Consider the following 13,470-nt stretch of genomic DNA (forward strand, 5'->3'; position numbering starts at 1 on the left):
CACGATGTAAAAAAGATATTGAGACTCTAGAAAGAGTGCAGAGAAGAGCAACAAAGATGATTAGGGGACTTGAGGCTAAAACATATGAAGAACGGTTGCAGGAACTGGGGATGTCTAGTTTAATGAAAAGAAGAACTAGGGGAGACATGATAGCAGTGTTCCAATATCTCAGGGGTTGCCACAAAGAAGAGGGAGTCATGCTATTCTCCAAAGCACCTGAGGGTAGAACAAGAAGCAAGGGTGGAAACTAATCAAGGAGAGAAACAACCTAGAACTAAGGAGAAATTTCCTGACAGTTAGAACAATTAATCAGTGGAACAACTTGCCTGCAGAAGTTGTGAATGTTCCAACACTGGAAATCTTTAAGAAGATGTTGGATAACCATTTGTCTAAAGTGGTGTAGGTTTTCCTGCCTGGGCAAGGGGTTGGACTAGAAGACCTCCAAGGTCCCTTCCAACTCTGTTATTCTATTCTATTCTATTCTATTCTATTCTATTCTATTCTATTCTATTCTATTCTATTCTATTCTATTCTATTCTATTCTACTGTATAGTGTAATATTAATGCAGTATTAGGGGTTTTCAGTTCAATTGTATAGAATGTGAAGGATTGTTTTTTTGTTTTATAGTTTTCTTATGTATGATGTACACTGAAGACAGCATTTAATTTCATTGTACGAGGTGCAGTGACAATAAAATAAAATAATTATTGATGGAGCAACCAGCCTAAAGTAAGCATTAGGGTTAGAGTTAGGATTAGCATCAGGGATAGGGTTAAATCTCTGCTTTCCTGAGTGAAGGATTCAGACATTGGACCAAGAGTGACCAAAACATAAAAAAATTGTGATGATAATACTATCTGTGCCTTGGATTCAGACTAAAAATCTGCAGGCTTCACTGAAAATAATACTGAAAACACAACCGCTTGAAATCTCTGAGCAGTAAATGCAAACAGACACAATGAAAACTATTAAGTAATAACAGCCTGTCTCCAGATGTTGTAACTTCTCAATGCAGCTTTAGCTATGCAGGATGGACCTTCGGGGGATTGTAGTCCCAGTATTTGTGGAAGACACTAGCTTTGGGGAAGACAGGGCTACAGTATTTACCATTTCTTCGTTAAAAGTATCCCGGAGGTGTAGGAAACATCCACAGCTTTAGGTATTAAATTCCCTTAGCAAGTTTCATGCTAAGGTACTTAGAAGATTTCACCGAAAGATGTAACACAATTTTGCGCCCAAGTATATGAGTTTCTGATTCAGCTCATATATCTGTTGCACCAAACCATGGCCTGGCTTAATGGCCTATTCAAACATAACTCTAAGTCATCAACCATAATGGCCGGGAACATGTAACACAAAAAACCACGCAGTACAGACTAGGAAATTGATGACTGAATTTCCCACCCTTCCTCCTTCCGTCCCTGCTATAAGTTTGTTCAGCCAGTACATTATTATTATTATTATTGTTATTGTTATTGTTATTGTTATTGTTATTGTTATTGTTATTGTTGTTGTTGTTATTATTATTATTATTATTATTATTATTATTATTATTATTATTATTATTATTAATTTGATTTTTATACCGCCCTTCTCCCGAAGGACTCAGGGCGGTGTACAGCCAAAAGTAAAAACAGACAATATAATATACAATTTAAAATACAAATTAAAAAACTTATTTTATAATTGGCCTAAAAAACTTTAAAATATATAAAACTAAAACCCCATTAAAATTAATATTAAAAAATTTAAAATCGATAAAATTTAAAATCGATAAAATTTAAGCCAGCCCCGCGCGAATGAAAAGATGTGTCTTCAGTTCGCGGTGGAAGGTCCGAAGGTCAGGTATTTGGCGTAAACCCAGGGGAAGCTCGTTCCAGAGTGTGGGAGCCACCACAGAGAGGGACCTTCCCCTGGGGGCCGCCAGCCGACATTGCTTGGCGGACGGCACCCTGAGAAGTCCCTCTCTGTGAGAGCGTACGGGTCGGTGGGAGGCATGCGGTAACAGCAGGCGGTCCCGTAAGTACCCAGGCCCTAAGCCATGGAGCGCTTTGAAGGTAGTAACCAAAACCTTAAAGTGCACTCGAAAGGCCACAGGTAGCCAGTGCAGTCTGCGCAAGAGCGGTGTTACATGGGAGCTATGCATAGCTCCCTCTATCACCCGCGCAGCTGCATTCTGGACTAACTGAAGCCTCCTAGTGCACCTCAAGGGGAGCCCCATGAAGAGAGCATTACAATAATCCAAGCGAGAGGTAACGAGCGCATGAGAAATTTATCTTATTTTCATCTGTGGGTCCCTTCCCAATTGAAAAGCTGATCATATCTCCAAATGATGCAGCTGATAAAGACACTATAGGTACCCAAGCAATGAAGGAGGAGGGAAAATGTACTCTAGCAAAAGTCTACATCAATTATTGTTTCGGTGATGAGAACAAAAACTGAAATATGACAGAGGTTTATTGTGTTGGCTGTCCCTCTAGCATTTCCCCCAAGAAATCTATTTGCGTAAGGGCAAATCAGATGGATGGCCCCATCCCTTCTAACAGATTGTGAGGAATGTCCTTGAGAATTACAGACATTTGAGACCTCAAAACTGTTTCTGTGTAAATCTGAAAGGCATGAGTGTGTACTTTAAATCATCTGTGCTGTTGAAGATGCATGAACATTATGTCTGAATAACACCCATCCAAATCCACCTAAGCTTTTCCTTTCGAAGCTTCCCAGCAGAATATCAGTGGGAATTCATGTGAGTGGAAACCAGTTGTTGTGGTCCAGCCTCCTGGTGTATATAAATTCTTTTCAGAAGATAATCTGTTTAGCTCTTGGGGAGTTTAGTCTCAGTTCTCACCAGGTGGAGATCTAATGGATAAATATTTCTTCCTGAGTACTGATTTCTTTTCCTCTCAACTATTATTTTCTTTGCCAGTTAAATGATGTGGAAAGGGAGTTCATCACAAGCTGGAGTTTTCCAGACCACCAGCAGAGAGACTTCTGACTACCTTTTAAAGCACGTGGCTGGTTGAGTTAGGAATAAAGCAATTATTAACAGCAAAGGCTTAAAAAAATATTTCTATCTACATAACTTTATGCACTGCTCATTTATCTTTCTGCTGGCTTTTCCTATTTAATAAAAGTAAAAGTCAAATAAAAACCTTTTGAATCTACAGTTTTTACATTTGAATCTGAAAACAATTTTTGAGCAAAATTTGAATGGATTTGATAAATGAGAAAAGGTGCTCTTGTTTTATGAAATGCTTACATCTACCTCTTTCGGCTGTATTAAGTACTCCATTTTGTTTTTTTTAATGAAGATTTTTTTTGAGGTTGTTTCTGTTTCAATCTAATTAGGTCTCAATAAAAAAAAACACACCAATGGTTATTCAAGTTGCAATTTTGAACCAGTGCTATATTGTGGATAGTTGGCACTGTGGGTGCTAGATACCCACTGTAACTAGCACCCACAGTTACAGTGGGTATACCCACCTATTCAGTTATAACAATATTGCCACACATTAATTTTCAAATACCCTAGAAAGCCATGTGAAAATGGCAATTCCTTCTCTTTCCATATTTTCCTTGTTCCTGAATTTTTCAAGTGCTTCCTTTTGCTTTTCTGCACAATTTTGTTTCTTCCTTCCTTCCTTCCTTCCTTCCTTCCTTCCTTCCTTCCTTCCTTCCTTCCTTCCTTCCTTCCTTCCTTCCTTCCTTCCTTCCTTCCTCGCTCATTAATTTATTTCACAATCTATTTCACTTCATCATCCATGTTCCCATACCAGGAAATCTCCAACAGGTTCCTTTGTCACCCCTTCTATGTCTTCTACCTATTTCTCTTTACGTTCTTCATTTCATTTAACAGACTGCGTTTCATCTGCCAAATAATTCAGGGGTTGGTTGTGGATGAGATGAGTTGACGCTGTAGAAGATGACCAGGAGAGGAGCCTAAGGGAGGGGCAAATGCATCATCAGTCAAGAGTCCTTTCATGCCCACAAGAGACCTAAGTCCAGCCCATCTTGAATTCCTTTCTATTCTACACTCCTGCTAATTTCCCTTGACTGTTAGTAGTTCAGATTCTTGTAGAGAGCTTAAGCTTACAATAAATCTTTATACAAATTTGAACTGCCTGGATCTCCTGATTTTCCTGGTGCTGACAGATGTCGGAATGGAGAGCTCTCCCTCGACTTTCTCAGGTAGTCCAGCTGTGCCGGAGGTCACTGGCAAATCTCAAACTACTTAGAAAACACAGTATCAACAGTAGAGATCTTTGAGTTTCTAGGTTCTATAATATCTCAAAACCTAAAAAACATACCTAACATTAAAAACATTATAAAAAAAGCACAACAAAGAATGTTCTTTCTGCACCAACTCAGAAAGCTCAGACTACCCAAGGAGCTGCTGATCCAGTTCTACAGAGGAATTATTGAGTCTGTCATCTGCATCTCTATAACTGTCTGGTTTGGTTCTGCAACCCAACAAGAAAGACACAGACTTCAGAGGATAATTAGAACTGCAGAAAAAACAATTGCTACCAACCTGCCTTCCATTGAGGACTTGTATACTGCATGAGTCAAAAAAGAAGGCTGTAAAAATATTTACAGACCCCTCACATCCTTGACATAAATTGTTTCAACTTCTACCCTCTAAATGATGCTACAGAGCACTGCACACTAGAACAACTAGACATAAGGACAGTTTTTCCCCCATGCCATCACTCTGCTAAACAACTAATTCCCACAACACTGTCAAACTATTTATTAAGACTGTATTAATAATATTCTTCTCATCTTTCCTACTACCTATTTCCTTTTCTACTTATGACTATAACTTTGTGGCTTGTATCTTTATGATTGATATTGTTTTATTTAGTTTCCTAGTACGATTTATGTTGATCGCTTATTTAGTATCCTATGACTATCGCTAAGTGCTGTATCTTATGATATATGATGAATATATTTTTATGGTGACTATGAACATGATTTATCACTTATAGCTTTTACGTACAATGAGAGCTTATGCACCAAAGACAAATTCCTTGTTGTCCAATCACACCTGGCCAATAAAGAATTCTATTCTATTCTATTCTATTCTATTCTATTCTATTCTATTCTATTCTATTCTATTCTATTCTACTCTACTCTACTCTACTCTACTCTATTCTATTCTATTCTATTCAACAGATACAGATGTAAATGGCTACACACCAACCCTCCTAAAGATGGCTTTACACCAACCCTCCTAAAGTCTTTCTTCTAAGTTTTGATCCTGTGCCTTTATTCAAATCACAGTGTCTTCTTGCTAGAAAATGTTATTGATGACTGCACATACCTGGCAAAGCCATTCCAATTAATAGTATAAGTTCAACCACATCATATAGTTTACAGATACTATGAAGAAAGTGTACCAAGAAACAACTACCATAACATAACTAGAAGGGAAAAAAAATAGATCTTAAAAGAGTTCAATCAGAACTCAGATGGAATTAATAGAATCTCCCCCCCACCTAAAAATAACATTCATTTTTCTAAAATGGAGTTTTCCAGTGGTTAAGCAGTAACAGTAATGAGAAGGGCCTCAAATTAAGCATTTGTAATAATCAGTTTGTTAATTAAAGTATCAATTACAGCTACAGAAGAAAATTAAGAGCTCAACATTAAATTGAACTTTTAATTATTTTTAAAAGTAGGAATGTTATGTCTTACATAGCCATACTTACACATAGTTTGTATTTATTTTGATGCCATTTGAAAAGGATAAATTTTAGACATGATCAATTTTGGACTACAACCCCCATAAATTGCCTACAATGTGGCCAAAAGAGATTTTATTCAGCATGTTGGAGTTCATATAGATTGGGCTTCATATAAAGAGCTTCACATAATGGGCAGCTGTTATGGAGGATTGGATTGAAGGTTAGAATATCTTCAAATTTAAGGCACCATTTGACATTTTCAACTTATGTATTACTAACTTGAAGTGTTTTTGTGTAATATGTTAATTTATAAGTGAATGGGCACTGAAAATCAAAAACATCTTAGAACAAAAATGAGAGATAAAAAGAGTTGCGTGCAAAGGCATAAGGTCACTGGAAAATTTTCAGCTGGATAATGGAGATGAATTTGAGAAAGTTAAGTAAGTATGATGCATTAGTTGCTTTTAATAATCTCCTAATACTGTAATAGTTTCCAGAGAGTTCATCTGTTAAGTTTATCTTGCATGTCTTAAACTCTCCCAGTGGAAATCAGTAGGACTTAAAAAGACCTATCTTTGGCTGGATCATGAGCAAAGCAATATATTTCCAGCCAAGAATGTACTGGAAGCTACTTGGACAAGAAGTCTGGAGACTACCTTGCACCTAGGTGACTGAGTAGGAAAGCCATCATGAAAGGGTCTTGGAGCTACTGCATATAGTAGCAAAGTGGTTGTGGGTGGGGAAACTGCTCTTTATCTGGGATTTAACAGCCTTGGCTTTGGATGGGGTTCCATGGACCAGAAGGACTTGGTGCATAATTCAGGTCTGCTTGAGGAGTAGGTGGCAGTTGTAGCCAGGAGGGCTTTTGTTTAACTTTGTATTGTGTGCCAGTTACGCACACAACCTGGAGCGGGTAGCCCTTCTCTGAATCACTAATGCCCTGGTCATCTTCTTCTTCTTTTTTAAAAAAACAAGTTTTTTTTATTTTTATAAAAAGAACAAACCACATACAAATCTTTGTTGAACAAGGTATCAGTCGGGCACATAATTAAACATATTTCAAATTTCACCTCCTCATTGTATCATTTATCCAATATTTTCCCCTCTTCAAATTTTATAATTGCCCATTTCTTTCCAAAATTTTATTCAATCCCTTTATCCTGAAAAGTATTTAATCAAATCTAGTTCCCATATTTCCCCCTTTCTTGCCCCAACCTTCTAAAAAAAGAAAAAGTTACTACTCAATTATCTTGAATATTTATCAGAGACCAATAACCAAGAAATAAAATAAAAACAAGATCAAAATCTCTCCTATCTTACATCTCACCTTAAATTAAAAAGTCACCCATCACTTATTTGTTGCAAAATCCCATTCCAAGTAAAAGACGAAGTAATACAAAGTAAAAATCTCTCCTATCTTAAATCTCATCCTAATTAAAAGGTCTCCCATCACTTATTAATTCCAAAAATCCATTCCCAAATAATTTTTTTTAAAATAGTATCAGTTATCTCAAATATTTATCAAAGACCAATAACCAAGAAGCAAAATAAAAGCCAAGTCAAAATCTCTCCTATCTTAAATCTCAGCTTAATTAAAAGGTCACCATAAGTTATTTGTTTCAAAAACCCATTCCAAATAAGAAAACTTTAAAACAATAAAATAAACCAAAAGAGCAAAATAAAAGGGAATAAACATTCTACTCATATTCCAATAGTTCTATTGGAACTTCTATCTCAAAAATAAAATAAAATAAAATAAAATAAAAAAAGGAACAAACATAAAAACCAAATAAGAATCTTTTCTTCACTTACTTCACAGTCCCATTCCAAATAAAAACCATCTTAAAAACCATTACAAAAGGAACAAACATTATCCCATTTCTCATGCAATATTCATATTCAAATATTCTATTAAAGCTTTATCTCCAAGTATTTCAATTTCATTAAGTGTGCTCGAAAACTATATTTTCTTTAACTTATTAATCATTGTCTTGCTAAAGGTCAACCATCTAGATACAAAAATATTTCTTTGGAATGTCCTGAAATCATGAGAAACATTCCCCTTGTATGTCTTCTTCCGCCTTTAAGTGTCAGTCTTTAGTAGTTACATAATATTACTTTCTGTGTTGTTCTTAAGTATTATCAGTCTTAAAGGTCAACCATCTGGATATAAAAGTCTTCCTTTGAAGATGTTCTGAAATCACAATAACATTTCCCAACTGCTTTTCTTCTTCCTTTAGGTGCCAGTCTTTACAATCCACAATTAACAGAGTATACATTTTAGAGTCAAATCCTTTGTTTCAATTTGTTTCAATTTGTTGCTTCTGCATTTCTTCTTCTGCCTTTAGGTGTCAGTCTTTATACTATAGTTACAATCCACAATTAGCAAAGTATCCATTTTGGAGCCAAAGTTCCTTTGTTTCAAATTATTTCACTTAGTAGCCTTCTTTCAATCTCACAATTAATTTCATTATAATCCTTTATAGCCAAAATTGTAGGTAGGGGAGGGGTTAAAATAAAGTCAGTTAAATTCCATTTTTAAAGTCCTAATCAGTTCCATTTTTTTGTCTCTCTCTCTTCTTTCCCCTCCCCCCCTTCTTAATTATAAAAAGTCAATTAAAACTTTTAAAATTCTCTGTCAATTGCAGTTAAAGTATTTACTTTCTCCAATTCAATTAGGATTCTTAAGATAGGTTCCAAACCCTCTTTTTCCAGGTTTTGGGTATCCTTAATTGTTTTCTTCCACTTTCATTTCTGTTTCAATTAGCCGCTGTTCACAGGTTTTCTTAAAATGCTTATTGGCAAACTTGCCTTCAATGCCTCTCCATGAGCTGATGAAAACTCACCAAGCTTTAATAACTTATTCAATTAAAGTGCTCTTTCCTCCTGCCCGATTCTTGTGGCTGTCTCCGGCTTTGTGGCAGCTGGTGTCAGCTGCCATTCCTCCCCGGTGGGTTGGGGGAAAAAGACCAGGGCTGCAGGGAGTTTGCTACCTCCCTGTTCACTCCTGCAGCTCTCCCATTCTTCGCTGCCGCTTCAAGGCAGCTATGGTCCACAACAGACCCCCATTTTGGGGGGAATTTAGGCGCTCGCCCCGGAGCTATTGGGGTAAGTAACCGTTCTAACACGACGCTGGCCACGCTTCCCCTGGTCATCTTCTGAATTGACTATTGCAATACATTCTACCTGAGGCTTTCCTTGAAGGTATCTGGAAGCTATAGCTGGCACAGAATGTGGCTTTGGGAGGTCAGTTTTGGGTGCCTCAAGGACTGTGCATCTCATACTTTTGCTGTGTAATTTGCCTTGGGTGCCAGTTTGCTTCCAAGTTCAATTAAAAGTGTTATCACCTTTATGTCATGAGACCAGGTTACCTGAGGAACCATCTTGTCCCAATTGTATTGAACTGTCCCACCCAGTTAGGCAGGGAGATATGAACTCTGCCTATTAAGGAACTTTGACTATCAGAGTCTAGGAAGAGAAGCTTTTCTTCTGTTGTCCCCACCCTATGGAATATCTTGCCTGCAGAGATGGGGTTGGCCTCCACCCTTCTGACCTTGCAGTAGAGTGTGAAGACCTGGCTCTGCCAACTTGTATGAGGATCAAAGAGTAGCATGCAATCCTGGGGGTTGTTGGTGGCCTGAGGGCACTCCCTCAGTCTTTTAACCTATTTTGGGCACTCTGTGAGGGAGATGGGTGGTTTTAAAACGCAATAATTAATTAAGTAAATAATTCTAGGACAGAACATCTTCAGTATTACATACAATGTAATCGTCTTACCAGTTCTCCATTGGCCTGAGATTCCCAAGTCTGTGGATATAGCTACATTTTGAGAAACTTCTAAATGGTTAGCAAGGTTGGGGCCAATCTTACCTTGCAGGGAATCATTTTCCCACAGGATGGACACCATGGCAGAAAAGATCCCTCCCCTAGGTCAGTGATGGCTAATTTTTTTTTCCTCAGGTGCCAAAAGCATGCACGCATGTGCCCACACCCATAATGCAATGCCCATCCCGCACGACCCCCCATGCATGCGCACACGATCCCCCATTCCCCCATGCATGTGCATGCAATCCCCCCTTTTGGCCTCACATCCCAAAACAGTACTGTGGGGGGGGGGAAGCCTCATCTCCCAAAATGGCTGGGAGGGGAAAAAAATGTCTCGCCTCTCAAAACAGGGCTTGGAGGGGAATCTTCGGAGATCTTGGAAGGCACAGGCAGCAGAAAGTGAAGAGAAAGGTAGGTCCCCCCACATGCATGCACGCACGTCTCCTGCTTGCAGGGCAGAGACACGAAAATCAGCTGGCCGATGGGAAGCGCACACGCATGTGCAGTGGAGCTGACCTGGGTGATGGCTTGCGTGCCTGCAGAGAGGGCTCCACATGCCACCTGTGGCACACGTGCCATAGGTTCACCATCATGGCCCTAGGTCCTGCCAGATGTGAGATCCTTAACACATGAGACCCACAACATACCCTTTCTGGTAGACCTGGTGAGGTAGGCAGACATGATCAGGAAGAAGCGGTTCCTCAGATATAGTATGAAAACTTGGTTGAAATCAAAGGGATTTAAATCCAAATTTTTAAGCTATAGACACAGAGAAAGCTTTTTGTATGGACAGAACAACTTCCCTGTGTTCAGTCTACTAGCGTGACAAAATTCTTCCCCTTCCCTGCCTTACATCACTTAGCATAGTTGGCTTTCACATAGCAATTAAAAAAAACAACACCCAAATAATAAATGCAAGATATTAGACTGTGGCAAGTGTGAAAGGAAATCATAACTACAGATGTTGGTTCTAGTTTTAAACAACAGGGTTTTCTAATTCTGGCTGCAAAGAAGAAGTCATTTTTTTAAAAAAAATCATTTTTTTAAAGCCTGAAATGCAACATTTCTTTTTGCTACTATTGGAAAATATTTTGATTTTCAGTTGAAGAAATTCCCACTCCTATGGAAGATCTAAACTGATAAGGAAACTGCAGAATTACCTTTTTTTTTTTTCATTTTCTAAAATGAAAGTTGAGAATTAAACCACCAATAAAAGTTAAGGCAGGCACGTAAGAGTTTAAATCGGGGGGTCTCCAACCTTGGTCCCTTTAAGACTTGTGGACTTCAACTCCCAGTCCCTCAGCCAGCTTTGCTGGCTGAGGGACTCTGGGAGTTGAAGTCCACAAGTCTTAAAGGGACCAAGGTTGGAGACCCCTGGTCTAAATTGATATTTGGAGGATACAGCTGTTTGAATGCTAATGTATCCCGATCCAATATATTCTCTGAAGAGGCTCCAGTGACGTCACCGCTCCTGCTGGGTGCTCTAACAGAGCACTCCGTGTTAGAAGATTGTAAAAGTCAGTGAAACAGAAAAAATCACTGTTCACTGACCTTAGCATACCCTCTGGGCAAAAGAGGATTATGCAGAGCTGTGGAAAAGTGGTAGATATAGACAGGGGGTTTGCTCTTTTTTTTTTTTTTTTTTTAATTATTTTTTTTGCAACAAACAAACAAAAAGAAAATACATTATTACACCCTTGTGCTATACATAAAAGGAAGATTTGGGTCTTCGGATATATCCTCATGATTGCCAAAATCCACGTTCTCGAGGTACAGGTACTGAAGCGTCCAATGTTCCAAGCGCAAAGTCCACAAATGGTTTCCAAGTCTTCCAGAAAATATCTTCTTTATACACACCACTTCTAATTTTAATATCACATGTCATTTTATCATTTAAAGCTAATTTCCACATTTCAGAATTCCACTCTTCTATTCTAAAAATCACATCTAGTTTCCAATATCTAGCTATTATAATTCTACCTATTATAATCATAATTCTAATCAATTCTTTTCATATTTTGTTAATTCTATTTCCTTAATTACCAACAATAATATAGTTTCCACTCTCAATGTTATTACTTTCCCCATCATTTCAAATATCATTTTCTCCAATTGTTGCCAAAACTTTTAACCTTATCACAATTATACCACATATGTTCATAAGTCCCCAATTCCATCTCACATCTCCAACATTTTTACTAGTTTTTTATCCATTTGTGACAATCTTACTGGAGTCAAATACCATTTCCAAACAACTTTATAATTGTGCTCTTTAATCCTTATAGATAAAGTTCTCATAATTCTACTCTTCCAATTCACATTCCAATCTGATTCTGGTATTTCAATATTAAGATCTTTTTCCCAATTTGTCCTCATCACTCTTTGTAATTTTTCATCAGAATTTATAATCTTATAAACCCTACTAACGAGTCCCTTTAGCCCAATTTCATCTTTCATAATCCGAGATACTAAATATTCAAATTCAGTTTCACATCTATTTATCGAATAATTTTCCTTTAGTTTTTTTGTCCATTTTTCTATCTGTATTTTTTCAAACCAACTTAACCCTAATTTTTCAATAATTTCTTTATTCCTCCTTTCATTTTCCATAACTTTTATCCAATCTCTAATAATTTCTATATTTTCCTCTTTAATCACTTCATTGCGTATTATATTATTTTTAATTGGCCAAATTCCAATTGTCTCCCCCAAAAAGATTATATCCGGAATTAAAATTTTAACAAATTTATTCCACATTTTAATCCCTTTAACCAATAACCAATTGCTCTTAAGAGCGAATTTTCCTGGATTTATTATCCCGCCGAACTCCACTACCTCCAACTTCAAACGCGCTCCTGTTTTTTTTTTCAGGAAAAAGGAGTAGGAGAGTCGCTTCTGCTCAAAAGGACTTATTAAATTGATTGATTTTCTAAGCAGACGGGAATTTCACAAGCGTTCGATCTTTGATGTAGAATCAACACGGCAAGTACCGACTCCCTTTTTGAAACCTGAAACCTTTCTTTGTCTCTGATTAATTGACTTTTAAAATGGCGTCTGAAAGTGAAAGTAAAATTTTTTAGTACAACAAAGTAGCGTTATTTGTGGATTGTTACAAACGGAGTTCTCTTATACTGAATGGAGTAAAGGAAAGTTGTTAAGTTTAAATTCTGATCTTTTGAAGACAGAATGGCAGCTAAACCTTTAAAGCCTTCTGGAAGAAGGGGATCTGAACCAAGTCTTGAGGAAATATTGAAAGAACAATTAAAACTTTCTGAAGATAGGCAAAAAGAGATGATGGAGAATTTTAATGCAAAAATAAGAGAAGATATTCTCATGGCAGTTCAAGGACTGAGTAAAAAATTGAGGATTGGAAGGAAATGCAACAGATCTCTCAGTCAAATAAGCATTTAGAAGATAAAATGCAAGGTATTCAGAAAAAGTGGATCAAAATGAAGATCAGGTTGTGATATTACAATATAAACTTATGGAAGGAGCTCTTAGAATTGTGGTATGCAAGAACAGCGAGGAAAGACTTAAGAAAGATTATATCAGAAGCATTGGCTGAACTTATTGAAGTGGAACCCCAAGAGGTAGCTTACCAAATTGATAAAATATATAGAGTTAATTCCTGGATTGCAAGACAGAGAAAGCTTCCTCGGGACATTGTGGTTTATTTTGTGAAAAGGACTATGAGAAATCAGATTCTGCAAGTTTCATATCAGACAACTTTAAAAATTGGAGAACAGGAGCTGAAGGTGTTGAAAGAGATTCCTTCAAAGATGTTAAGAGATAGGAAGGAATTTGTTTTCTTTACACAAGAACTTAAAAAATATCAGATTCAATTCAGATGGGAGGTGCCAGTTGGACTGACAGTATTCTATCAAGGAAGGAGATATAGAATTGACACTGTTTTAAAGGCAAAGTTTTCTTTCTACAGTCTTGAAAGTTGAAACAGAA

The sequence above is a fragment of the Ahaetulla prasina genome, chromosome 2 (assembly GCF_028640845.1).
Source record: "Ahaetulla prasina isolate Xishuangbanna chromosome 2, ASM2864084v1, whole genome shotgun sequence".
Taxonomy (NCBI): domain Eukaryota; kingdom Metazoa; phylum Chordata; class Lepidosauria; order Squamata; family Colubridae; genus Ahaetulla; species Ahaetulla prasina.